General features: G+C 40.3%; 1 long non-coding RNA gene across 1 annotated transcript; it reads right to left on the reverse strand.

Annotated features, from left to right (window-relative positions):
• Positions 1-27,555, reverse strand: LOC112972713. Its single transcript, XR_003255758.1, has 2 exons — positions 27,259-27,555; positions 1-845 (listed from the first exon to the last, which is right to left on the reverse strand). It is a non-coding gene; the product is annotated as an uncharacterized LOC112972713 (long non-coding RNA).

Raw genomic sequence — 27,555 nt, forward strand, 5'->3', positions numbered from 1 at the left:
TTTGGTTCATGCTAAAAATATAGCACATTTATTAAAAATATATTTTTATAAACATTAGTATTAACAGACACAGATGTTAAGCAAATGAGAAAGGAAAAATAACCATGTAATGTATTTCTCCCTATGTTTTATCAGTTTTAGGCAGATCTTGCTCAATGGAATTGTTTTTTCATGATTGCACCATATGTTCATTCTAAATAAAAAGCTTGTCAGATTCAATGCAAGTAAAAGCAAAAAGCAAGAGAAAAAAATCATTTGACCTAATGGACACACGATCTCTGCTATGCAGCTATCTTTGAGTTAGAACTTTGCAGATATATGGTATATAGTGTACAGTTTTGTTTTTTTTATTGTGTTAAAACAACATATCCCTGGTGGATTTCTTCAAAGCTACTACTTACATAATTGTCGTCATTTCCCCCCAAACCAAGGACCAAACCAAAAGGAAGAGAGCAGGACAGAGGAGTTTAGCTTGTTACTATGTGAAAAAGTCTTGTTAAATTAATTGTGCTTCAGCCTTTGCTGCCTGCAGGCAGTGCTTTTATGATGTGTTAATATAATACAGAGTCAATTCTGATTAAACAACTTGTCAATAGTCAGCAATGTTTGTTGTCACCCTTAATGGCCGTTTTATCTGTCCCGTTTGCATGCCTTCTAGTTTACAACGTTGTGTAAATATACACAAAAATGATCACAATGAGGTTCAGAATTGTCCCAATAATTCCAAGCATTGCCAGGATGGTTTCTTCTTTGCTTTCCTTTTCTTGATTGCCTCTATCTTCATCATTTCCACTAGTGATTACCATCTTGGTGGCCAGTTTTTTTATCCTCCCCTTCAGGATAACCTAGAATTAGAAAGACAAATATCACAGCAGATTATTAGTTTGCATTTTTAAGCTGATATTAATAGTGGAGCCAGCTGCAGAACTTTTGCCCCATAACATTTGATATTAAGAATTCCCTTAAAACAGGATTCATATTTTTTCCTAGGTATTTATTAAGTGCTTAATTAAAGTGATGGTTCAGCTAGCTTGTAGATGTCTTATAACCATCCAAAATACCCTCTGCATTTGTGCCAGCAGTCACTTATAACACATATAACTCATCTGCAATGTACTTTCAATGCCTGTTACAAAACTGGTTAGAAATGCACCAATGAAGTGTAACTCCCAGTGGCATCAGTGGGGACTTTGCCTGTATTAGGGCAGCAGGAGAGAATCTCGTAAAGTTGTGGAGACACTAGATTTACGCTTCACTACCAAGAAGCAAGTGGGTGAGAGAAATAAAGCTGTGACGACCTTGTTTCTTTCTAATAGGGAAAACAACCAGGCAAAGACATTTTGTCTCCTGACAAGAAGGGAGACAATAAGGAAGACTTCCCAATAAATAATTCAAAATAAAAGCAAACCCMAAATAACATCCATCTTGGCTTTTATTTTCCTCATTCTTAATGTACGATGAAAAGTTTCTTGCAGTGCAGTCAGCCGAAATGTATCGATCTGCCTGCAAGGAGGACACTGCCATTTCCTAAGCAGCAGCCCCAGCCTGCGAACCACTTAATAAGGAAGATTCATCAAATTTGGGACCAACCCTGACTCTAGGCACCGCTGCAGTGATAAAGAAGCTCCTCTGCTGTTCTAGCAAGGCACCGAGACCTGGATAAACATTTGATTGTTCAAATTAGAAATGCATAACCTCTGCTTATCTGTGTTTGCCATCAACTAACCCTGCAAATTCGGGTCTAATGGGTAAACCGGACTGTCTCAGAAAAATGAAAAAGGCTGGCTTGTTTCTGAAAGCAAACTGATCTGCCAACATCTGGGTTCAGGCTATGCCCTGCTGTTATCTCCCAGGCTGTAAACCCTATTTTGTGACCTTTCTGCTGCGGGAAGCAGCGGCAGGACACAGCAAAAAATGCCCCCAAAGAGCTCTTGCTTGTAGGAGGACTTCGGCCAGAGGCGAAAGGGGGAACAGGCAGTTCTCTAATTCCTCCCTCCACTAATCTGTGGAGTAAAACCCCTGTTCACATTCAGCTTGGCCGGGCAGGGAGGGAAGGGCTTCTCAGGAACCAGCTGCCCACTCCTGTGGTGCAGCATGGCACGGCACGGCATGGCACAGCTCTCCCCCCGCAGGCAACACACCACAGCTTGAGGTCTTCAGCTACAGAGTTGCAGCAGAGCGATCAGAGAAAAAAAAAAGGGATGGAAAGGTCTGGAAGAGGTGAGGAAATTTTAGACCAAAGACTGAGAGGAAAAAGAGAATCCAGGCAAAACARTCCATATTTTGTAGTGTCTGCAAGTTCTTCATATATAAGACAGTGAGTTACTGCTGACAACTTCCTATAAAGGGCTTCACAGTTGAATCCAAGCAGGTAGGTGCTACGGACCTCTTTACTTACACTTGCATTGACATTTACGTATTTTGCCTCAGCATCATCAAGCGATTCAGCAGAAAACAAGAACAAGACAGCCAGTAACCTGAGGACACCCACAGCAAACACAAGTCAGCACGAACAGGGGGCACCAAGCAGAGGGATAGTATATCGGACATCAGAGCGCACTGATCCAGCAAGTCTTCTGATAATCTCACCCAGGAGAGCAGAGCTTCACAGGCACTGGATACCTCCCAGGGCACTCTTGTTCCTGCTGTCCCACTCCATGTTTTCTTCCAGTCCTCAGAAACTCTCCAGTCCCATCACTGTCCTGTCACCATCTGCTCCTCCACACCTGTGGAACCTCTTCTGGCAGCAGAAGGGCTTTGGCATACATATACTCAGCAGCATCCAAGGAGAATCCTCTGTCCCACCTCCCTTGGTGCAACTTCACATCTATYGGGTGCCCTAGCTTATTACTTGTCACTGCATAGTCTCTGAAATCTTAACAAGAAAAGTGGTTCTGGGAAGTCTCAGGAGACTTGCTACCAAAGCCATTCACATTAATCTCTCAACCCAAATGCTCTGAGTCTGTGTGGCATCGGACCACAAACCCACATCCCAAGCTATGACATGTAGCTATTACTTCACCCACAAACCCATGAGTCATTTGGATATTGCATTCTCTTCCCCTTCAGTAACTGAGAATTTTGCCATCTGATCAAATGTTTCCTTATCACTGTTTATTTGAAAAATCAAGTGGAATCACAAATACAATCAAATAAAATCCCAAGATGGAACACAAGGATTCTGCAAGCCAATCCTGGGGAAGGGAAGGGCAGGGCTCCCCATGCCCTTCAATGTAAATTCACACAGAGCAGTCCAGCCCCGGTTTGGGTGTACTTGCACACACACTGTACCTACTCACACTTTTAACTTGGGCACGGTGTCTCTGCACTATACTCCCCAGGTAATCCTATTTCTGGGATTAATGTGAGCAGAGGCACCTTGGGGGCATCTGAACCCCTAGTATGGACATGTCCAATCTTTTAATAAATCCAAAGTGTACAGTATGCAGTGAAACTCAGGAACTTCTTCCTGCAGGATACTGTAGATGCTAAAATTAACATAAATCCAAAAAGTAGCTAGATGATTCACAAAAGCAAAAAGGTATCAAAGACTAGTAAATAAAAAGATTAGCCTCTGGCTTAGGAAGTCCTTCATTTGTGTATTTTTTGGAAGCTAGGAAAGTATTCTGGGGAAGCACCACAGCATGCTTGCCTTGTTCTTATAATGCTTCCCAAGCCCTCATTGCAGGCTACTGTTGCAGAGAGGACCCAGGGCTACCCAGTCTGTGATGTGATGTGGTACAATCATTTTTATATGCTTAGCAAGTGCTAATTATTAGCAAGGCTAATATTTGAAGCTGACTAGCTTCAAATCTGAACATYGCCAGTGTGACTCAGACTGCTAGATTATTTCTGTCCCACTAAGGATCCTTAACTGAAGGGGAAAGCCCTCAATGTGATGTGGAGAAATATGCCTGATGCAGAGAAATATTCACAGTGCAGTGGTGACCTGGGCCATGATGACCTGAGAGAGGCAGGGGAGCAATGAGGAGGCTACAACAGCAGACTTTATACATGGGATGATGCACAATGCAGTTTGTTGGATAGTCATCTCTGTTTCCAGCCATGTTTATGCACTGCTCATGCTGTGATGCAGTCTGGGACTGCATGTACTGCATCCTTTTTGGATGAAGCTATACCTGAAGATGTGTTGCAAGAGCTCCTCATGCGCTATGAACAATAAAGGATTATTTCAGCCCATGGCACGAGGGGACTAGACTAGAGCTGATCTGAAGTAAAACCATCACAACCCATACAGTATGGACACCGGCACCATCTGTCTCCCTGGAGAGATTGCTCCAGTGGAGCCACACTACTCGCTAAAGTAGACACAGCCTAAACTACACAAGACCATAACAGGCTTGGTTTCAAGAGACACTTAACATTCAAACAGGACAAGACTGGAACCAAATACAATCATATTAGTACTTCAGTTTGCCAAATACAGCACTACTGAAATCAAGGTAAGCTTTGACTTTGAACTGTGAAGAGAATCAAAATTACTTCTCTACGTTTAAGGACTGACCTTGGGAGAAGAGAAGCACTCTCCTAACGGCAAACTCAAGCCTTTAACCTTCACGGCTGTCATGCTCAGAGGGGTATTTTGGCTGGTTTGATTTTGTGGGTGTTTCTTGCTAATGTGAAAATATTTGCTGACAGTTTTAGTATAATTATCCTAATTTAAAAAATAGAAAAATCTTTTGGCTTTCAGGGTACCTTTTTCAGCCTTTATTACTCTCTTTTGGAAATTTATTTCACTTATATGACATTGTTTTGTGTTTTTAAGATTCTTGTGATACATGTCTCCCCTTATGTTTTTCTGATGGGACTTCATACTTGTCAGAAACATTCCTTTTCCTTACCCAGAACTACTTATAAACTTCTGATAAAGGAACCCCATTGGATAAACAATAATTGTATCAGTTCCTAAGTAAGTATCATTCTCATTTAAGTACTAATTCATTAGGTAAGTGCCCTTCTGCCACATCAAAATTACTGTCTCCTACTTCATTTTGTAAGATTCATCATTAATCTAATATYAGCCTTTCAAAAAGATATTATTCCATGTATTCTGTGATGGTCAGGGGAGAAAAGGATAGTTCAGTGGTTAGGACATATCTCCARTATTCAGCTCCTTGCACTACTACTGTCTTCTTATGTATCTATGGGAAATCCACAGTTTCCCATCTGTAAGATGGRAATATTATTTCCTATTTAAATACTTTAAGGAACTGCCTAGTCTATGTCAGAAAATGACCCAAAACGATAGAAGGGCCATACAAATACTTTCAGCAGAGACTAGTTAACATGAAAAATGCCAAATCCAACAGTGCTATAAAACATATCTACTGTCATGTCCACAAATCTATAGGGCTTCTTGCACATCACTGTTGTTGCAAACAGTCAAAAGCATTTCTAGCAAGAGGAAATAATTCTTACTCTTCTGGTCACTCACAGGGTGACCGGTGACTAAGCTAAAGGTGATCAGTGGTGGTAGGGGTTTGGAAAAGGCAGCAGCAAGTGCACGTATGTTAATTCACTGCAGTAGGTTTTGTCACATTGAAGATACAAAGCACATCCCTCAAGAAGTACCTGCCCTGGCATATCTGACAGCATTTGAACATGCTGGCACCTTGACTTGCTCTTGAAAAAGTTTTGTAATCTTAAATCCTTTCACTCCGAAGTCATTATTCATAAGGTCCCCAAGCAGGCTGCGCAAGAAGGTGTACGCAGCAGAACGTGGCATCCCTGCATACCCAGGGGAGCTGAGGATGGTCAGGGCTCTGTGGGGGCTCTCAGCCCTCCATACATCATGCCYGTACTGTCATGTGTTATCTGACACTTTCAAAAACAAGAAATAAGAACTTCTGAAAAGCTCCCAGGGTCAGATGCTCAGCTTGTACAAAGCATCCTCTCTCCCCTGAGTTCCYTCCATTTATACTAGCAGATAATCTAGCTCCCTGTATTCAGTCTAGCTTGGATATCAGCATGTACAAATTTTGTATTCTTAATCCATAATCGCAGACAATCACCAGCTAAATTGTTTTGATATTTAAAGTTGTTTACAGTCCCCAGGCTATTAGTTGTGATGACACATTAACAGATAAGAGAGCTTTAATTTTCTGAGGATAGTTCCACCTTCTGGGGATAAGAAATACACAACAGAAACTTGTTTTGATTAGCAAACTGAAGAGGGCMCAGAAATCATACAGAGTGTGAGTTCAGATGCTGCCGGAGCCCAACACCTTCCCTTATCTCACAAAGAAGTGCTTGAATTACCAAGTAGGGAAGAGAGGCTCCTCAAGGATTTAACTCCACTTGAACATCATACTCAAGTGGAATATTTTTCTCTTCCTCATTGCAAGTCCTTTTACTGCATTATCCCAAGGATAGACTTGGAAAAGTTGTGTGCTTGGCTCAAGTTCTGGACAGCCCCTCAAGCAAGATGTGGAGCAGAGCTTTAAAATAGAGATACTGGGCTGCCTTTAGTAGCCTGTGGGAGGAAAGCAGAGTCAGCTAACACATTCGTGCTTGTTAGCAATCCTACGGACCTTTTTTTAAGGGCATATTGGCATATTCTCACTGGCGTGGTGACTTTGTACCCACTTACAATTCTTGTGCAGTTCTGACTGGAGAAGCCTTTTCCTAAACTGTCCTTACACAACATGCTTTTATCTGTCAATCAAGATCCTGCTCAGCGGCATTGGCGAGTGCAGGGACACACATTTGCATTTATTTGTAAAAAGAGTTGGATTTCATGGAGTTGAAAGGCACCATATAAATGCAAGGCAAGACCAAGAGAAAGAAAAGCAAGAAAGAAGCTCTGGGGCCATTGGAAGTTGCATTAGAAGTGYATTCAAACAAAGCAGCTTGCGCAGACAGTGTTGTGAGTATGAATAGCAGACAAATCAAAATAGGATGAGGGGAAACTAATATAGAGTAGCAATCAGAATACCTGAGAAAGGCAGAGACCTGCCATAAGAGAAAGGGGAGGGGAGGCACAGAAAGGTGCCCAGGGAGAGGTGTCTGATGTGGAGAAAAGTGATCAGAAAGAGCAGAAATGTGAACCAGGTACAATAATACTCTGCCATTAGTGAGCAGAGAGACAAGTGCCTAAAGCAAAGAGAGATCTCAGCAGAGAGAAGACACAAACACTTATGTATTCCTCAAGCAGGAAAACCAAGTCGGACTGTTGCTATGCTGGCAGGTTTTAGTCAGTGGGAAATACATTCTATTTATAGTCCTAGAGCCAGGATATTTGCAAAGGGCTTAGCAGCATGAGACCTCCTCTAGGATAAAGGAGCAGCAACAGCAACAGCAACAGCAAGGTGTCCCTTAAATCACAGGGGCAATTCTGAGACACAGAATCCAAATCACTAATGCATATGAGGGCTCATTCTGGCTCCCATTGTGGGTCCATTCCTGTTTGCCCTGGCAGCTGTTTTTGTCCCCCAGGCAGCTCAGAACGCAGGAGACATGAAGGACTCGGCCGATTTACTTTCTCCCTCCTCATTTATGTCTCTAGGACCATGCACAGCTCTGAAACATCCAGAATACCTAAGTTCTGTTATAAAGAAATAGGGTATTTTGAATACAAGTATCCCCATCTTCAGAACAAAGCTATGATCTGTAGSAGAATAAAGATCTTTAAATAATAAGCTATTGCTGGAGACTCTCCTTTACTGCCTCAGTACTGAGAGAGCTACCCACAGATTCATAAATAGCCTTCAGCTCCTCCACCTACAACAAAGTCTCCCTTACTAGGGTTCAGAAACCCTAGTAAGAAATCCAAGCCCAAGCTACAAGTCTAGCTCTCTACAGGCTTTGCTGTTTGGGAAATGAATAACCTCACTGTATGTTCAAACCTGGATGAAATAACAGTAAGTTAGCCTTTAACACACAGCCCTCTCCCCTCTGATATAAGACGCACTCTGATGAATATGCTATTGATCAAAAATAGCAAACTATCTAAGACAGGACGGGGAGTGTTTATGATTCAAACTCCTAATTTGTTAGATCTAGAAATGATGAATTTTCTGGCTGGGCCCAAGCAGGGTGAAATTTCAGGATAATGCTCACTGGTTTAGAATGGCTTATTTTGTGTACACAATCCATTTTTCTGATACACAGCACAATGTGCATGGTTGTTTGGTGCTAATGCTCAGAAGCGAAGCAGAAGCTTTTGATTCTCTGTTGGTATTGCAGCACTCACTGGCAGTTTTTCGTCCTTTTAAATACTCAGTATTTCTTTTCAGATCTTTTAAGTCAGAAGAATATTTCCTCCCTCTCCCTCTTCCCAAGGTTAACTTCTGATCACCCTCTATCAGCAAGAAAAGAAGAAGAATGACAAGGTCTGTGTTTATTTTGTTCGCATGAATCTCTCTGCAATGTGTGTAAATGCAGTGGTTTAAAAAAAAAAAAWGACAGTGACAATATGCGTGCTCTAATTTCAGACAATTTACTGTTCTGCTGGTTGCAGACAATTTAACTCTTGGGTAAGAGGGACTATATTCATACAGATGCAGAACTGCATTCAAGTCGCTGGAGCAGCTGACCCCACCAGGGAGCCAGAGATAGGAACTGAATCTTCTCCAGGCCAGAAAAGRACAGTAGTGCTTAAAGGCAAAAGATGCACATGGTGGGCACAACGACAGGGAACATATACCTTTGGGACCAGCTCTCTCCCTCTTCATCTAGCATTTGCTGAACCCCCTCCCTCAGAGCTGTACAGGCTTCCATCCCAGCAGCAACAGGCGCAAAGGGGGAAGGAGAAAAGAAACCGAACACCCGCCCCAAACCCATCTTTTGACTCTCACTGGGAAGCACAGCTACTCCTTATCCCATTGGCAGGGTAGGGACAGACAGGGCTAACCGCAAGGGAGATTTTCCCAGAACTGCCTTRTAAGATGTCCAGTAAAGGCCAACCACATTGCAGTGTTAAAGGGCATAAAAGTGGTCCAACAGAACAAAGMCAAAGTCCAATTAATCAAGTATCCTCTTGCCATTACTTGTTGCTAATGGTCCGCAGTGTGAGTATATAGTAATACTTGTCCCAGTACACCTAACTAGATTCCAGAAATCTGCAGGACTTCCTCCCTCACAGGTAGCATCTCTGAGCTTAATACCTCTTCATGGATTTGCTTTCTCTAAATTTCTCTAATTGCTTTTTGAACTCATGTTAACTTTTTTTCTATATGGTATCMTCTAGCAATGAGCTCAAAAGATAATTAAGGGGCATCTGAGAAAGAAGCCACTTATGTTCTTTGAACCTGCTGCTTGATTCCTCATTATCTAGTTTGAGAAACAGTGAATAACTGTTTTTTATTCCACAGGTCACCCAGAGCACTATAAATCTATTATCATAACCCCTGTAGTATCACATCCCCAACTTCTTCAAGGCTGAAAAATCCTAGTCTCTCTAGTTATTCCTTGCACAAAAGCCATTCCATGCATTTGGTTATCCTTCTTGCCCTTCCCTGGGCCTTTTCTAGCAGGGCACTAGGGTTTTTTTGAGCAACAGAGGACAAAAACCCTTAAAGTTTTATGGTATTAAAGTGGAGCCAGCATACCACACACTTTACAGATGTATTGTCCTTACTTCAAAGATTTTATAATTTATACAGACCAAGGCTGGATACCTTTCATTCACAAAACAGAAACAGCTAATATCTCTACCCCTCCAACCTAAATCCCAGAAACTACAACAGAATAAAGATGTGAAGTCCAAGTTCACTCCTTTAGTCTTTGGTCCATCTTTCCTAAGCTTAAAACAGAATAGCAACTCTACAGCAACTACACCTGGATGCTGGAATATTCAAATACCTACCCWGCTTATAACCTGTGGATATCAATTAATAAATCAGTACAGGGGAATCCTGGAGTCCTATCTTTGAATAGTCTTGTTCAGCAGTGACAATTCCTTTCATCATCCRTTTTGAGAAATTACAGCCAGATTAAGTGACACTAAACATAATTCTAGCCTACTGATATTTTCTGATTTAGAAAAGTTGTATTCAGTTTTTACAACTTCTCAGATTCTCATTTGGCTTGRCATGATGTATGCCAGACATTTATCCCAAGGAAAATGTTTTTTGGAAAAAATCATCAGGTTCTGCCCTTTACAGGAATGATGCTTGGAAACTTATCATTGTTTTAGCTGTGTGTAAAGAATCTGACAATCTTTTCTGTGAAATACTCTTGTATCTTCACTTTAGAAGCAAGGGCTGCATTAATGTTATTGTAGCTGAGATGGCCTAAAAATATAAGACCTGAAAAAGCTCTTATTTGTCTGAAAACTTGCTAAACTGCTCAGTTTAATATAAGAAATTACTTCTGTAATTTTTTTCCTGTTTAATTACTATATTAGTTCAAACGATCTGCACAGCAGTTCTATAGGTTGAAATGATATTGATGGTTGCCARTATGAGACCACATGATGTGAATAGTAAAGTGTTTTCAGTTTGCTTTTCAAAAAAAATCTTAATTTGTTTTTGTAATTACAATTGCAAAGACCAGTTAAGAAACGTCAAAATTAAAGGGGATCCAGGGTGAATATAGCCCTCTTCTGTACATGTATTATCAGGAAGGCTTTAGCTGAGCACTACTCTGTCCTCCATATTCCTGCCTCATTCAGTGCACAGTGCATTTGCCATAGAAGAGAAGAGAAAAAGGCTTTTGTTTATAGTATTTTTCTATTTTTTTAATGTGCAATTTGAATGGCAGCAGGAGATTTGGAGATGAGGAGCAACAGTCTTTTCTTTTTGTTGGATGTCACCCCGAGGAACGGGACAACAAATTCCCACCATGCTTTTCGAAAGTGCCCTCCATTTCAGTAGGCTTCATTTTCTGGGAGCCTGACTTGAGCCTTGGGGCTGCAATACATGGAAGTGCTGAGCACTGGCCATTTCAATGGAAGCCAATGGGAGCTGCATTACGTGCTGCTAAGTACTCTGAAAAATTAACTTTGGYATCCACAGTTCGGGGATTGTAACCTTAATCTTCTTTGCCTTAGGTTTCCACCTGTACCAGCAAGTAATGAGGCCCAGAACTGTTATTAGGGTGCTGTAAACATAAATAAATCAGTATGTGCATGTGGTAAGGACCTGCACTGTGGAACACCATGGAGTATCCCACAGGGAAATAATCTTGCCTTCATTGCAGAGTTTGAGCTATGCATTGAATACTGAAAAGAAAACCAAGTACTGAAGTCGCAAACTGTGTCATCCATTCTGCACACCAGGTGCGACTTAAATCCTCTGCAAAAATAGTTTGCGACTGATGCACCTGAGCAAGGTGGCAAACTAATGTTGCAGAGAGAATTCTGCCTGCAGCATTTCTTAACTTTGAGTGCTGAGCTTTGCAACCTTGATAATGTTCTTTTCACATACTGTTTTGTGTGTAATTATTACCTATGTCAGCCCAAATTTAAAAATAGAGCACTTCCCTACTGAATGCCTCTTTTAGGATACACTTGCAGCTGCCTCTTAAAGGTGCCAGTAACCTGCAACTCACAGTGAAGGCTGCTGGTGCCATGACAGCAGCCCCATCCAAACGCTGAAACCGGCCTGCTTTAGTGACGTGGGCTGAGCTTTCCAAAACTGAAGCAGCTGTAAATCCCTTGCCACTTTTAAAATATAAGACTTAATATGATAAAATAACAGATAATTCAAGGAAAAAACTAGTTTCTAAAACAAAGTTAGCAAACTAGGATAACACTCCAGGCAACCAACTCCCACACCTTTTATTATCATCATTACTCATTTATATTGCAGCAGCATGCGGCAACCCCTGCTGACGTCTGGGCTAGAAACCAGACACGGATAACAAGAACAATACCTAGCCCAAGAGGCTTACAAAATTACAACAGCACAAAGGATGGGAAGGGGGAAAAAAAGAAGCAGAAGGCTGAAGCGAGTGTCCTAAGGTCAACTTGCACATCCTGGAGTAGGGCCCTGCCTTCTCCAAGGGCGAGCCGCATAGCTGGCCCTCCGAGCGGCCGCCTCACTGGCTCACACGCGGCACGAGTGCCGAGTCGGGATGAGACAGGAGCGCCACTTCCGCAGACCCCAAGCTCCCGCCGAAACAAACTCTTTGCGGTGATGAGCAGCACAGCCAGCAAAACTCATGAGCCAGGTGACAATTCCCATCTGTAGGACACGGGGGGTCAYGATTAACTCCCAGAATGCTGTGGCAAGTGCATTGGAACGGACACTGAAGAAGGCAGTATGGAAAAGGCTGTATTTCCTACCCTCTGGTAGGAAATGGATGTCACCTTGCATATGGAGCACAGCCGTTTTGATTAAGTTTTTTCTTGTAGCTTATTCCCATTTTCTTTACCAAGATACAAATTATTTGGCTATAGACCTAGCAAGATTGTTTGCTTATGGCTTCCAAATGTGCACAGTACACATAACAACCCATGCTATTTTTCTGTCTGTAGTGGCTAGYATACTCTATAAGGAACATATTACGATAGCTAATGCAATGCAACATACACATCACATTGCTTCAAGGTCATAGTAGGTTGTATGTGTTTATGTGGTGCATCTTGACATACTCTAATGTACTGCCAGTAAATTAAAACAATGACCAGATAAAATGTGAATAAACCCAAGAACATAGCTATAAAACTAAACATATATGGCTGATTTCTTATATTAAGAGTATTTAGTAGCATATTGGCACCTCCCCTTAAGAATTTAGAGAGAGGAATAACTGTTTTGCTACATTTTTCTTTAATGGACACTGAGCCAAATTTTGTTGACAACTTCTGGATTTGTTTTGCTTTTCATATGTAGGAAAGAAACTGAACCCTGCTTTAGGTGCAAAATTCAATGCTGGTTCTATTACAAAGTGAGAAATGGTACCTTCTAATGAACACTCAGGGACACTGGTAAACATAATTAATTAATCTGTTCAGTGATACCATAGCATTGCTAGATACTGTGATCTAAAATGGAAATTAAGCTGCCAGTTGTACTGATTAACGTTAGATGTGAAAGGAAARACTATGTGTTTAAAAAATTAAAAGTGCAAAGTACTTTAAAATACAGCATCACTTTACCCACCCAGAAAAACTGAGGCAAAGCAAGATGAAACACATTATTTAAATTCATGAAGCTGTCCAGTGAAGCTGTCCCAGCTGTCCAGGGAAGAGAACTCTTTTTTCTTGGTTTCCGGACCAGTACCCTACCCTTTGGACCACATTGCCTGCCTGGACCATCCATTTTGAACTGATGGAGCTCAGCTCCGATTTATACCAGCCGAAGTCTTGCAGCATAARCTTTTTTAGCATATGCTTTTAAAGCATAACTTTACAGCACCAATAATTGAATTCAGCTTAACATGAACATAGAAGAAGAAATAGTAAAATACCTTTTGACCTTTGCTGTTGGTTACAATCAAAATCATGCAACAAAAAGTGCAGAGAGGAAATTTAGGACATATGCTCAAGACGATGGAAAAATGTGCATGTAATACAGTACATTGAAGAAACTGCTCAAGAACAGTTCATCCTGCTGAAAATATTATTCCCATAAGGCTGCCAGGTCAGTGTCATCTTAGATTATCCACTGTACAAGTGCCACCATAGAAGACCCACCCACAGGCCCTACACTCTTGGGCAGGAGGTCACTAAACACTAGCAATTGATCTATGGCTCTAGAGACTCCAAGGAGAGCCACAAGTACAAATAAAATGTGCAGATTTCTTTTGTTCACTAGTATAGCTACTATTTTCTTAAAGAAATAGATGAAAAAAGCATTAAGAAGGACACTGTCCTGTCAATTCAGTGTTTAGCAAAATCAATAATGAATTAAAAGAAATTAACACAACTCAGAAAAACATGTTTAACGTAAATTCCTCCCCACTTCCTTCTGCTACAGTAGCAACCTTCCAAAAATCTTTTTGTTCAAAGAAGTCATTCTTCCCTGAAGACTTCCCAGCTGCATAACTGCATTCACATAGGCCTGTCTAACTCAAGAGCTCAAGCTAAGTCCTGTTTTGCTTATCCTGTCAGTCCTTGGCTTCTCCCAAACAGCACTGACACAGGCACAGTCTCTGACCCTTGTTCTGCTCACAAGRCTGGACTTCATGTTGCACTTTAACCCACTGTTTTCTACTTTGAAGTTGGATGCCAACCTGCCCCTGCCACAGGTCTGACAGGGGACATCCTTTTGTCATCCAGAGACWTTTTCTGTTGAATCTGGTGTGGACATCGCCCCAGTCAGACAGTTCCCTGTGCATCTCAGGAGCTCTTTAAGATGAATAATCTTATATTTGAACTATACCTTCCAATTCCACAGCTTCTCCAATTCCAGAATTCCCCAAATACACTTCAGAAGTTCATAGAGAATCTCTGCAAAGTGATCGGTGACTAAATGCAGCCAACTCAGCAGTGAGGCATAGGTAGTTACAAACCAAACAGCCATATCAAATGGTCCAGGGAAAGGAAAGGAGGAAGATTTTTCTGAAGAGAAGATGTACAGCAAACTTATATAGGGAAATGTTTTATTACTTGAATCAAAAGAAATAACCTTTCTTTGCCCAAAACTGGAGACTAAAAGCTTACAACTCTGAATTAGTATAGCAATTATGTTAGCTTTCTTGTATTTTAAAAACTCAAGACAAAAGTTTAATGCTCCTGACTTTGCTTTTTAAATAGAAATTGAGAGTTACATTAGATAACTCCAATTTAAAATCTCAGCAGGGCTGAGACAGATGCATTGAAGAAGAAAGCTTTTTCATGGTACAAGCTTGTGGGTTGATTTTAATAATGGACATTTTCTTTCCATAGATCCAATATTTATATTCATTTTGTTATTTGAAAATGTGCCTTGGGGGACATAAATCTGCATGCATCCTAATTACACTTGCCTACATTTTGTGCTTAGACTCAGACGAGGACCTATGGAGGCAGCTTAGCAGAGATTTTGGAATTGGACAGTCCATTCTGCACTAACTGCTAGGACTGACTCCAGTTATTTCTCCAAGGGTTRATCTATGCTATGGAGAAGAAATTAATTCTGTCAAATTTTCAGGAAGCTAAGGTTTGGCCAGCAGCATTTTTGGTTTGTTTCTGAAAGAAAACATACAGAGGACCACTGAGACCATCTTCCCAAGCTCATGACTCTCTTCCAGTCGCTCCCAATTCCTTCTCCCCTCTCCAGCTCACTCCTCATTGGAGCTGTTCTCAGAGGGTGTTAAGTCAGAGCCAGAGCTGTTCAGGTGTGGCAGGGGAGGTTGCAGGTAGCTTGCAGAGCTAAGCGGTGTTCTTGCGGCTTGTTGTGCTCTGAGAGGAAAAGGAAGACGCAYGTAGGGTGATGGATTCCTTCCAAGAGAAAGCTTAGGGGATGTACAACTCACAGCTAGCTTCAAGCCCCCACAAATAATCCAAGAACCAAGCTTTTTATGAAAACCCACTGGCAGTGCTTTACTTTGAATACCACTGCTTCTTGGACTACAAATGCCAAAGACACAGCTGCAGTGATGTGCTGCTGGMGGCTGCCTTGGGAAGCCCTTCTTAAAAATCTGTCAGTGAGGTTGGGTAGCTCCCCTCCTCTGATGAAGTCAGCCGCTCTGGTCACAGCTATGCTCCCCGCACTATCCCTAGGGCTAGAGTAAACATTACCAAGGAGAAAATGTGCATGACTTACCAATGCACAGTATTTTACTACATGCAGGTATTCACAAATAAAGAAAGAACAGAAGAGAATAGTTTTCTCATGGATACCTTCTTGCACACCATGCCCTATCAGCATAACAACTGTGCTACCATAGGTGCATTTCACGTACAGTCAGGGACAAATGCTTCCTGGCTACACTCGCAATAACATTTTTGTCAAACACTGCTGCCTCTTGCAGGCAGATGGAAAGAAGGATGATCAAGTAGCCAAAGCACAAGGTGGGAATTGGTGAGTTATGGCCTCTGGTGGGGCTCCAAGCAGAGGCACAGGAACTCCCTTTGCAGCTGTGAAGCTGGACAGCACAAATGGCCGAAGTGCRGTTCTGGCTCTGAAAAACCACGGCTCTCTCCTCCCTGCTCATTTTTACTCTCTCCCCCAGGGATGCTGTGCAGAGCTACCAAATCTTTCATTAAAGCACCTGATTTCCACCATAGCAAAACACATAATGGGCTGCCTCTCCCTCACAGCTGCCAGGTGGCAATTACTACCTAAGAAAACAGGGACTTGCAAAAATGACTGCTCCTTATAGATGGCACATTGCTCTCTCTCAAAAGCCATAATCCTTCTGTTAGCACRAGTCTCTGTTTTCCTTCTGTTTTCTCGTTCTTGACTTCTTGTAAGTGCTAATTTTTGCTTTTCTGTGTCATTTTGCTGTCAAAATCGTAAGACTAGACTATCACTAGGCATCTCATCTTAGGAAGATTTACAGCTGTTTGGTCTTCATTATTTCTCTGCTTTATTTTGTTATAATTTTACCAAACTTATTTTTTTCTCAACAACACAATAAACAAGGTATATGAAACCTCCCAAACTTGGCTTACAAATTACTGCTACTCCAGCTTGCAATCATTTATAACTGACATCAGCTATATCTCTGCTGCAGTCACAGGACTGCTGCACACATACATGTGCTCAAGTTAGCTCCAACATAGCCAGATGGGAGCAGAAGTCTCCCAGAAAATGCAAAGGCCTGCACTTCAGTGAGGAGCAGCTTCCTGAAAACACAACTGCAGTCCTGCTATATCTGCTGGATGTTCCCTAAAGCCTATGTTCTACCATCTTTCCTGTACCTGTTACTTAAGCTAGCTAGATTAATGTAGGCTGGGTACATTCATATAGGTTGCATAGTACAAGTGTAAATATATACCCTAAATGGAGATATGCTGTCATTATTAATCATTAAATGTCATTAAATGGAGATACACTGTCATATTATGCAGAGGAATAAGAAATCAATTCTTTTCATTGTTGATCATTTTCAGAATTTCATGACTGAAAACTGGCTGTTTGCGTGAAACTAAACAAGAGTCATGCTAAATGTCAGAGATATCCAGTTACAGAGCAGCTCACTACTCTGATCACTCATTAATACCAGCAGAGCTCTGCATGCAAAGGGATTGTACAGAGCCAGAGAGATGTGGCTGAACCTTTAGTGAAGCCCTAAGTAGATAGCAAATATATCTCTGAAGCAGTCGCAAACGGAAAGAAAGTTTTGGGTGAAAAAATAAGGTACAAAGCCACAGTCTGCTCATATTCCTTTGCTACCACATCAGACTCACGCTGGTGGCTGTGATGAGACCAGCCCGTGGTGTGATCCAGCTGTGTGTGGATGGTATCCGTGGCACAATTCTAACTGACTCCACTAGGAATCAGATGAGGCCTTAAAAGCAAAAGTTGCTTAGATAAGCAATAGCACTAGAAACAAAAGTTACTTTTTAATAACTTAACCATAAAATTGTCAGCATATTTATCAACCCCATATGCATCTGTTAGTCCCTGAAAATGACCCAAATACTGAGTTATTGTCTCCAGTAGCTTCAAAGAAGATGATCAGGTGAGAAAAAAGAAGATTCACAGAAAGTCCCTTTCTTTTAGCTGTCCTGCCTTCATTCAGTAACAGCTTCTGCTGAGAACAGCCCCTGCCCCATGCTGCAGCATTGCATTCTAGCTTATGCATTTAAAAAAAAGTACAGATACAACCACAGAGACATTAGCAAAGATCAGTGGCAAAAGACCATCACTGCAAAAAGCATTAAGGATAAYGAAAGTGTTAATCATTTATACCAAAAATCAATACAAAAATCCATATGTAATGCTAATAACTGGGTCCATGTATTTAGCAAAATAGCCAGTGACAACTAGCTACTCATTTTTTGACCACTTTTTATTGTTCTGTGTGCTTATGGAGTTAGCAGGATTTATGGAAGTTGCATTCATTTAGAAATCAATCCTCCAGAGGATGCCCTTTCTCTTACTCTTTGTTCAGTGTTTAGCGCTGTCAGGCCCTGGTCTCAATAACTGAGAATAGCTATGATTCACTGTGATAAGCATAAGACAAAAAGCTAGAAGCTCCCAAATTTCAAGCACACCCTACTCTTGTATTGCTGTTCAAAGTTGCTTGTTTTGGGCTTTGCAGTTGTTCTGAGCACCTGCAGCCCCCACAAGCGCAGCAGTCCCAAATCCTTGCCAACAGCTTGCAGAAGCAATTTCTGCTGTTTTCTCCTTGCCCACAGACAAGCACAAGACTGAACTCTATCTCAACTTCTTTGCTTTCCAGGTGTCCTTCAGGCCTTGAATTGCACATACTCTATAGAAGAAACCATGAGGTTTCCTTTGAGTTCATGGTCTTGTGCTAGCATAGTTAATGTATCTACTGCATTCTAGATTATGTGAAAAAAACGCAGCCTTGCATATTTGCACTTCATCACACATCAGTGAGCTAGAAGGAGGGCCAAATCCTGAGAGGGTGGAAACTGATCTAATTCCGTTAAGCCAGCCAAGATACAACAGCAAACACCAGCTGGAAACATACTCATTGTTTGGCATATATCTTAAACCATCAGGACAAGCAGCCAATGAGCAATGCAGTACCTGACATGTCAGCRTGATACAGAGCATTTACATCGTTTTTTACAAACATTAACAGATTAATCCTCACCTGGGGACACACAAGCAAGGTTCAGTAGCCCTGCTGAACAGATTTGGAAGCTGACTCACAGAGCAGTTGTAACCTGATTTTTAGCAGAACTTAGCATCTTTACATCTTTTATAAGCAGAGAAAGGGAAGGGATGCCTCCAGACCAGGGGAAAAAGAGGTGTGAAGTAGAATAGCAGCTTCAGCACAGCCACTTGTGTCTGCGGGGAACAGAAGCTATGGGGACTATACTAAGTGCAGATTTTCTGGCTCCTCTTTAATACACTCTAGTTGTGACAATCCCTGGTAGGATTGTGACTCTGACCCTGGCACAGAGGACACAGGAGCTTCCACGTGCAAAGCACTCTGCTTTTCAGATCCATAGCGCAAAGCAAACCAAGCAGCTGGAGTGGTAGGGTCCTGGATGCAATTTCATACATAAGTACACCAAAGCGGCTATCCAGAACATCTCAGCTCATTGCATTTCAATGGGATCTATTTCTAAAAGTAGCAGCAGTCATCCCACTTTAACACATGGATGAAAGGCAGGACTTAGCCTTTGTTTTGGGGAGCAGGGAAGCTGTGATGCTTACAGCCCACACGCCGTACTGACAGAGCTCATAGCCCAGAAGAGAAAGTGGGACATGGAAGTGGCTGGTGAGACAGCGTTGGCCATTTTGTTTAATCATCTGGGAGACATCATTTATGCTACATGTAGTCCACAGCAGCTGATGGGCCTGTTCTTAATGGTGTCACCCAAGGGCTGATGGAGATTTGTCTGTAAGTCACAGGGGACTGGGAGGTCAGGTCCAGGCCTCCTGGTGAGGCAGGACTGTGAACAAGCCCACTCCTGTGCTGTGGCTTGCAGGTGGGGTACAGATGTATGCATGGTAGGAATGAGAGGCTCGGTGTATACACACATGCAATGGACAGATGCACCCAACATACTGCTGTGGGTGTTAGGTGTGTGCATCCACCTGTACTGGGGTAGACACAAAAAGGSCCAAGGGCATCTACTGCAGATGTGTGGGCAAGGAGGACCTGTCACCAGATTCTTAAGTTATATAGTAATTCACATGTTCTATCTTGGTAAAAAGCTTTGGGATTTACCACTAAAAAACTGATGTCAGGAAGGTATCCTCTGTTTTATAAAGGAAATTGCTTATTGATCCTGTCTGTTTGCATCATATTCACACTGTAATAATCACATGCTTAACCTGCAGGGATCCAGAAAAATTGTTTCTCTCTTCACACATAACTTGACTTCTGCAGGGAGATGGTGCACCTCCATCTGAGGCTCTGGAGAATGGCCGCAGGTAGAAAAAGGATACAAGGTAGAGTGCACTRGTGTTTCTGATGTTAAAATCTCTGTGATGCCCATTTGGTGTGTCTTCTTCACGTACTCAGAAATGTACTGAAAGACAGATTAGATTTTAGAATGGAATTTGGGGGCAGATTCAAAGAGATTATTTGGAGTTTCTCTGTAATATCAGACACGGTCCACATTCTAGTATCATTTCACATGACAAAGTCCTTGCTAGCTAAGGAACATAAGGCTTTAGCAATGCTTTTGATCTCTCTCCTCTTGTGAAACATTGTAGTTGTGACTTGTGCTCTTTTACTAGTTTACTTAATTTCAGTAAGGAGGACTGGAATTATTTTGTGGTGAGTATGAATGGATGGAGCAGATGTTCTCTGGGCCTTTTTGCGTTAAACAAACTTGCATGGCTTTCAGTGAGTGCAGTGGGACTAGCCTCAAAGATACCAGGTGTCCCTTACAGTGCCATTATAAAGCACGAGCACAAGAAGAGGCAGAAATTGAGGGAGTCTCATAATTGGGAACAGAACTGGGAACAGAATGGACTAACCCTTCATCCATAGCCTCAGATGTGCTAGTGCTATTAAAACCATATTATAAGGAACATCATTGAACCCTCAGGATGGTTCCAGAGACATGACACATTGAAACACCGTGAGCATTACTGGAAGTCAAGTCAAAGATGCTGTTTGCTTTATACTAAGCATTGAGTTAACAATATCTCAAAATGGCTCTAAAGGAGCAGGTGCTGTGTCTGTTGTCACACATTTATGTAGTGGTGTTTCAAGAATGCCTCCAAATGTGCCAAGCTCCAGGATGCTTTGATGCAATGTGGAGTGTTTGCTGCAGAGTGAAAACACAGAAGCCTGAAAACAAATGAAAATGACATCAGGGAAATGGATGACTCTTTCTAAGGAAAGGTCAGTGTTCTAGCTTTGATTAATACAGGTAGGGAACAAGTATTGTGTTCAGCAGCACAGAAACAATATTATCTTAAGGGTCATTATGGGCATCCATTAAAAGCCATTCTTTCCAGAATACTTAAAAAGCTCTTTCAAAATCACGACGTCTCCTGCTAAGAATTTCATTGCTTCTTGATCAGCAAAAGGGTACATTTGCAATGAAAATCWGAACAAAATCCTTTCAACCAATTTTTGTGTTAGGCACAAATTAAAAAAGAAATCCCAACAATACATATCTTTATATACATCTTGACAAACAGTCTTGCCATCTGTATTCTTAGTCCTATAAGTTAAATGGTTTTGTTTTCAAGCATAAAACTTGCCTTCCTTAGAAGTTTCTGATATTCTTAATATAGTTCAGTAGCATCTCACTTTACAGACAGTATTAGTAAGTTTGGGGATGTGTTAAAGTGAAATTCTAATTATTCTTATCAAAGGTATCACAGTTTGGTCTGATGGAGAAACTCATGCTTATCAATATCTAAAGACATATGCATAAAATAGTAAGTCCCAAATTTTCAGAAGCCAGATATTAAGAATATGCAATGCATTAATTCCCTTTTAAAACTGGTAACAAAGTGTTAAGGAATGATTTAGATTCACAAAGGGGACATCGTCTTCTACTCACACCACTCTATTCTATCTAACTTAGCTTAAAAGTAATGCTGGGACAGGTATTTCTCCATTTTGTTCTTTCGTAAAGAGCTATACCAGACATCGGTTACACTTTTTGCAATCTCTTGTTTCAAAAACAAATCACAAAACCTAGTGATCTGTTTGGCTCATCAGCTTTCCTTCAGGATCCTTGCTTCTGAGGCTTTTACTCTGAATAAAATTCTTAATTTTTGTTCATGGACTTCAGTAGTTGTTCCCAACATTTCTTACCCAGCTAAAATCCACCTTACTTGCCAAAGTTCAACAATTATCCTACTCTAATCATTAGGTTTAATTTCCTGACCTACTAATATTACAGGAAATATACAAATGCTATAAACCCTATGCTCAGATCCTCAAGTATCTGGATCCCTAAGCCCGGTGGTTTAAATAATAACTAGAAGCCACACAGTATATTAAGTTCTTAAATACTTCTGTGGGTTTGAGCTTAGACACTTCTACATGCAAGAATCTATGAGAGATTTACCAACCTAACTGCAAAAGCCTTTCAGGACCTCTTTTAGGATATTTACAGATAACATTTTCTGTGTCTTAGGAAGGGGGTCTGAGGTAGTAAGCTGCCAGGGGATGACACTGCGTGCCTTCATTCCTGATAAAAACAGAACCCAGCTGCTCTTCCCGGCTGCCCTGTGCTCTGCACTCGGGACAACCCTGCGCCTCTTTCAGAGCACAGTATTTCGAGGCAAGTTATCTAACTGCTCACTACAAAGGAGTACTTACTGAATAAGGTACCTCTTTCTGACCCTTTTCTATCATGAGCCAATAAAAAGTTCATCTCAGAAAAAATAAAAGGGTATGTGATGCACTGGTATGTATTTTAAAAGCTCTTCTTAACACGTCTCAGGAATGAAATGTGTGCATTTGGAAGATGAGCTTTCCAGAAAAAAAACCTACTGCTTTTAACTGAATTTTCATACTCTAATACATTCATATGTCACTGGGTAATTGCGTAAGTACAGAACCCTTCAACACCCAGAGCGTGTCACAGCTGGAGCTCTATAAGACGACCTGAGTTAGGCAGATACCCACAGCCAGGTTCTGGGATACTCTGCTGTGGAATTCATTCTGAAACTCTGGCATATTTGCACAAAGCTTTTCTTCCTTCTCAACCTGTACAATATTTTCCTGGATTTATATTAGGATGCCAGAGTAGGGTTTTTTTTTCTAATTTCTGATGTATTTTTTAGCAACTAAGTACTTTTTCTCAAACTGTCTTTTCCAGTTTCATAAAGAGGATAAAAAGCTGAAAGATTGCCTTGGACAAAGGAGTCATACTGTGGTTAATGAGAACCTCTGCTAGGTACCGTATTCTCCGTGTCATCTTTTTGTGCACAAGTGCAGTATTCATAATGACCTGTGTGAATTCTAGATAAGAAATTATCAGTCTTTTTACTTTACAATAGGATTTTTGTCTGTGTTTATATTTAATTTATTTACCAACAGCCCTGAAAATCAGTACATACCCCCACAAGTATCCTTAAATCCTGGCAGTACAAACAGATACACATGTACACCCTAAAATCTGTCTGGCATGTTTAGGATGCTTTTATTTGGAATTTGCTGTTTAATCTAGGATATAATTCCCTGTATAGCAAATCAATTACATAATTAAGGGTTACATTCAAATAGAATGGCTCAGAAGAGATGAAAGAATTTCTAGGACAACTGCATAATACTGGAAAGGAAGTATACATCAAAAATTCCTTTTCAAATTTGATACTTCAACTAATATTAACTTAAAAGTCCAAATGCAAGTCATTAAGCAAAAATGAATAAAATGAAGAATAACCTTGCAGGGACAGTGATGAACTGAGAATAAGGACATTTGGGTTCAGTTCCGAATTCTTCCCTTGCCAGTATAGCTAAGGGCAGTTCTTTTTATCCCTCAATTCCTTATCTATTTAATAAGGATATTAATACTCAATTAATTCTACTCTCTGCATTCATGTCTTTTGAAAAGTAGGGTTCTTCTAGTAGAAACTGCATCTCCTGGTAGTTGTACAACTTACAGTAAAATGGAAGCCTGCTTTCAATTGGAGACACAAGGATAATTAAAAGAGGGAATCATAATCAGAACTTATATCTACCATAGACCTGGTAGGAACTGCTGTTCCCTGTCAAAGATACAGGGCTATWCAATACGTAGGGCTGAAGATGGCCCTTCAAAGAGCTTGTAATTAAAGAGCTGACCTGTAAAAAACAATAAATATTGGGGCAGCTATAACAGATCGTTAGAAAATGTGCAACAAAACATTTCCCTCTCAAAATAAAAAGAAAGRTTTTTAACACAGTTGCAACTCTGCACTAAGAAAAACAGATATATGCAATTTCCTGAAGGAAAAATGAAACAGTCTGATTACGAATGTTAAAATGAAACATTGTGTCATTTTGAAAGCCATACATATGTATTACTAGAGCTTTTCATTTTTTAAGAAACATTTCAATTCAGTTTTCAATTTTTCAATTTTTTGTCCCAGTTTATGATAAACACAGATGTTGAACTACTGAAATTTCTTGTCAGATGAATATACTTTCCATTGCTATTTCTGTTTAAACAACAAAAGCTTAAGACTCAGGGGTTTTTTTTTGTTTGTTTGTTTGTTTGTTTTGTGGACCTTGCAAAAAAAACAGGTTTTTGGTGGGTCTTGAAACAAGACTGCTCAAGGCATTCCAGGTTCAGGAACTGCTTATATGCTGTATTATTAAAGCACATTTTTGTTGAATAGGAATAGTTGCGGCAAGTGTGGAAAGTATTTCTACTACTCAGTATAATTGCCCTGATAATACAGATGATACAAGCTCTAATTCACATAATTTATCCAATGAAACAGTTCAATGAATTGGAATTAAATACATGTGTTTGTAGCATCAGGCTCTTTTTGGATAGTATCTTAAAAGAAAAGAAAATTACTAATTTCACTTACTTTAGAATTCACAGAGAGAGGCAAAGCCAAATACAGTTGTTGTGCATCTGTTTAAAAGCAAATGATTAAAAATGCCACTAAAGAGAGTGGCAGAGAGAGTTCTAAGCCTCAGTAAATCATTGACAGAAATGTCTGCTAAAAACAAACAAAYGTCTGCTAAAAATATCTTATATCGTGCACAAAAGCTTCTTTCGCACATCGCACACTCCTTAGAAAACAATCAACTACTCTTGCTATGTATGTGTTGCTGTTTTAGGGATAAATGCAACTAACCTATTGCTGCATTAGTGTAGAGGATATATTTTAAAGGTTGCTAAGAGTGTTTTTTCTAACATTTTTCTTTCTTGCATACTGCATAACCTAATGCTAAAAAACTTGGTAAGTCTACTTGTATTTAATAATAGTGAGTGCTTTTGTAGGTTCAGTGATATTTTAAAGGAATTCATTTTTCTGATGAGCAACAAAAATAATTGACAATAATACCTAGTAACAATGTTAATACTGTCACAACGATAAATAAGACAATGAATGATTCCAGTAAAAATACACTTCTCTCAGATTTGGAGACCATTAATAAAAGTAAACTTTGCAAACTCTGATAATTCTTCACTGAACAATATATCTACACAGTTGCATGATCTTTAAGAATGTAGTTAACCTATTTTTCTTTTCCTAATTAGAAAGCAAAAGGATGCATATGGGTAAAAGGAAAAATCATTTTGTTTAGAAGGGAAAATACAAATTATGCCCAAAGCTTAATAATTCTGTTGCCATGACAATCAAAGAGCCTGGTCTTACAAAACATACCCTAGTTTATTCACATGAGTAGTTCTTACTCATATGAGTTGTCCCACTGATTGAAACAGAACTGCTGATATGAGGAATGATTTGCAATAGGAAACYTGAATTTAGGATGCAGTTCTTATTTAAAAAAGAGCTAATAGGACTACATCCATAAATAGGAACTTATTTCGACACTGAAGTTTGCAAGATGACTTTTATGAGTTGTATGGCCCTTGCTTGGTTTTATTATTGCTTCTTGTATTATTTCCGCATTTTAGATGGTAAAATATAAATATAAATTGATTTCAATTCACATTGCTTATTTTGAACCTTTACTTTTAAAATCAAGGCTGGTTCCTTTCAACCAGAAAGACTGTCATTGCAGGAATATGTTTGTATCRTCTCTGCTTTCTCCAGCTGCAGTGATTCGAAAAAGCTGCATTTCCATTCTCTCTCTGAAAACTACCTTACAAAGTTACTCACTGTAAAAGAAGATGTGTCAAGAACTGCCTCAGAWTTTGCATCCTTTTGAATAGGATTTAAGCTTTTGTTCTTGTTCACGAACACTGGTTTGTCCTAGCCTAGCCTGGCCTGGTGTTCTGCTTTGGCTCTTTGGATCCTTCCACCCTTGAAACCTGCTGCCAGGAAGCCATCACCCCTGTTCCCAGCTGGACAACCCATGTCATTGACCCCACAGACCTGCTCCTGATCTAGTTCTGACCCATCAAAACCAGCAGGGCTTGCCAGTGATTAACCCTTGGAGTGGGGCAGGCTCTTWCCACAGTTTGCTCAAGAGGCACTCACCTTTCCCTCTTCCAAACTCAGTCAGCATCCATAGTGGAGAAGAAATATGCATAATCCACATCATCACTCTTTCATCTTTTTGTTCTACCCTAATTTTTAAAACACGTATTGAAATAAGCTATGCTTTCTAGAAATCTAACCTATTCTTCCAGTTCAGTACAGTCACTTTATAAGTCCTGATCTGCTTGGCAGTTTCCTGATAACAACCCTAACTTTTGGCAAGTTGGATAGTTAGCTAATAACATCACCTTGCACTCCCCTAGGATATTCTATCCAAGAGGTTGAAAGCACATTACAGGCATTAATGAACAAAACTTTGCAACATCTACCAAAGAAGTCATTTGTAATTATTTTCAACAACCTCGTTTATACATGACAGAAATCACTTGATATGGGAACACCTCATAGAACATTTCCTTGTTTTTTCTGTCAGAAGTAACATTATCAAAAGTAACCTTATCATGGTTCAAGCTGGTCATTTTTGACTTTCTGAAATGTGTAAAAGGATCCGTCTCCCTCCATATGTTAATCACAGCATCTGGCTCTGCATTTGACATTTCTTTCTCATAGGAAACAAAATAAAGTAAATCTTTCATACCTGCAGATCTAGCATTAAGAAAGTACCAGACATTCAAAAACCTTCTGTAGCTTTATTTACTTAGATAATACTTATTCATAACTATTCTTAGGTCCAGAAAGAATTTCTTTTACCTTCTATTTTTGCCTTCTAGCTATCAGTACACAACTGAGGTGCAGGAAAGGTAGAGCACACATGACCCGAGAGAGAGAGACAGAAAGAGAAAGAGAGAGAGGACGAGAAGGCAGGAGGAGGGAATGGAGGAAGGGAGAAAGAGAGAGAAATGTCAAAGCAAATTCTTAAATATCTGCTTTAGCCTGGAAATATGTACAATATAGCTACTGATTTTTGTCTACAAGTACAACTGACAACACAGGTGTGCACAAACACATACACACACACGCACACACAAATACTCTCTATCGACAAGCAAGGAAAAAAGAAATGATCTTACAAAGCTGCTGCAGCAATCAGGATACTTGCTCCTGGAAACAACAATACTGACAAATGTTCTTTTGTCGGCTCTTTGCATTTTTTTCAATTTTCATTTTAATATTATTATGATTATTTAATTCTCAGCATACCAGAAATTTTATCTAGGAAGTAAAAAGGCCTTACCATGCAGTGCATCAGGAAGAGATGAGAAGCACAGAGCATGCTGCAGAGATTAAGCTGAGCATAGCATTCAGATATCCTTTGGAACTGAAGAAAATTGTCCAATTCATTCTTCCTAACAAAGTGGACAAGTTTTCTCTAAGCTTGAATTTTTCACCAGAAGTCAGATCCTTAAAGTGCATTATATTTTCTTCTTCAGGAGATGTATTTCCTCCAGTTAAGTTTCAGCTCTGCAATGCCATTTCCAATCAGCTCTAAGAAGTTCTTCACTCCCAGATTCGTAGTGTCATCAGAGGGACT

The sequence above is a fragment of the Apteryx rowi genome, unplaced genomic scaffold (genome assembly GCF_003343035.1).
Source record: "Apteryx rowi isolate R43461 unplaced genomic scaffold, aptRow1 scaffold_5, whole genome shotgun sequence".
In the NCBI taxonomy this organism is placed as follows: Eukaryota; Metazoa; Chordata; class Aves; order Apterygiformes; family Apterygidae; genus Apteryx; species Apteryx rowi.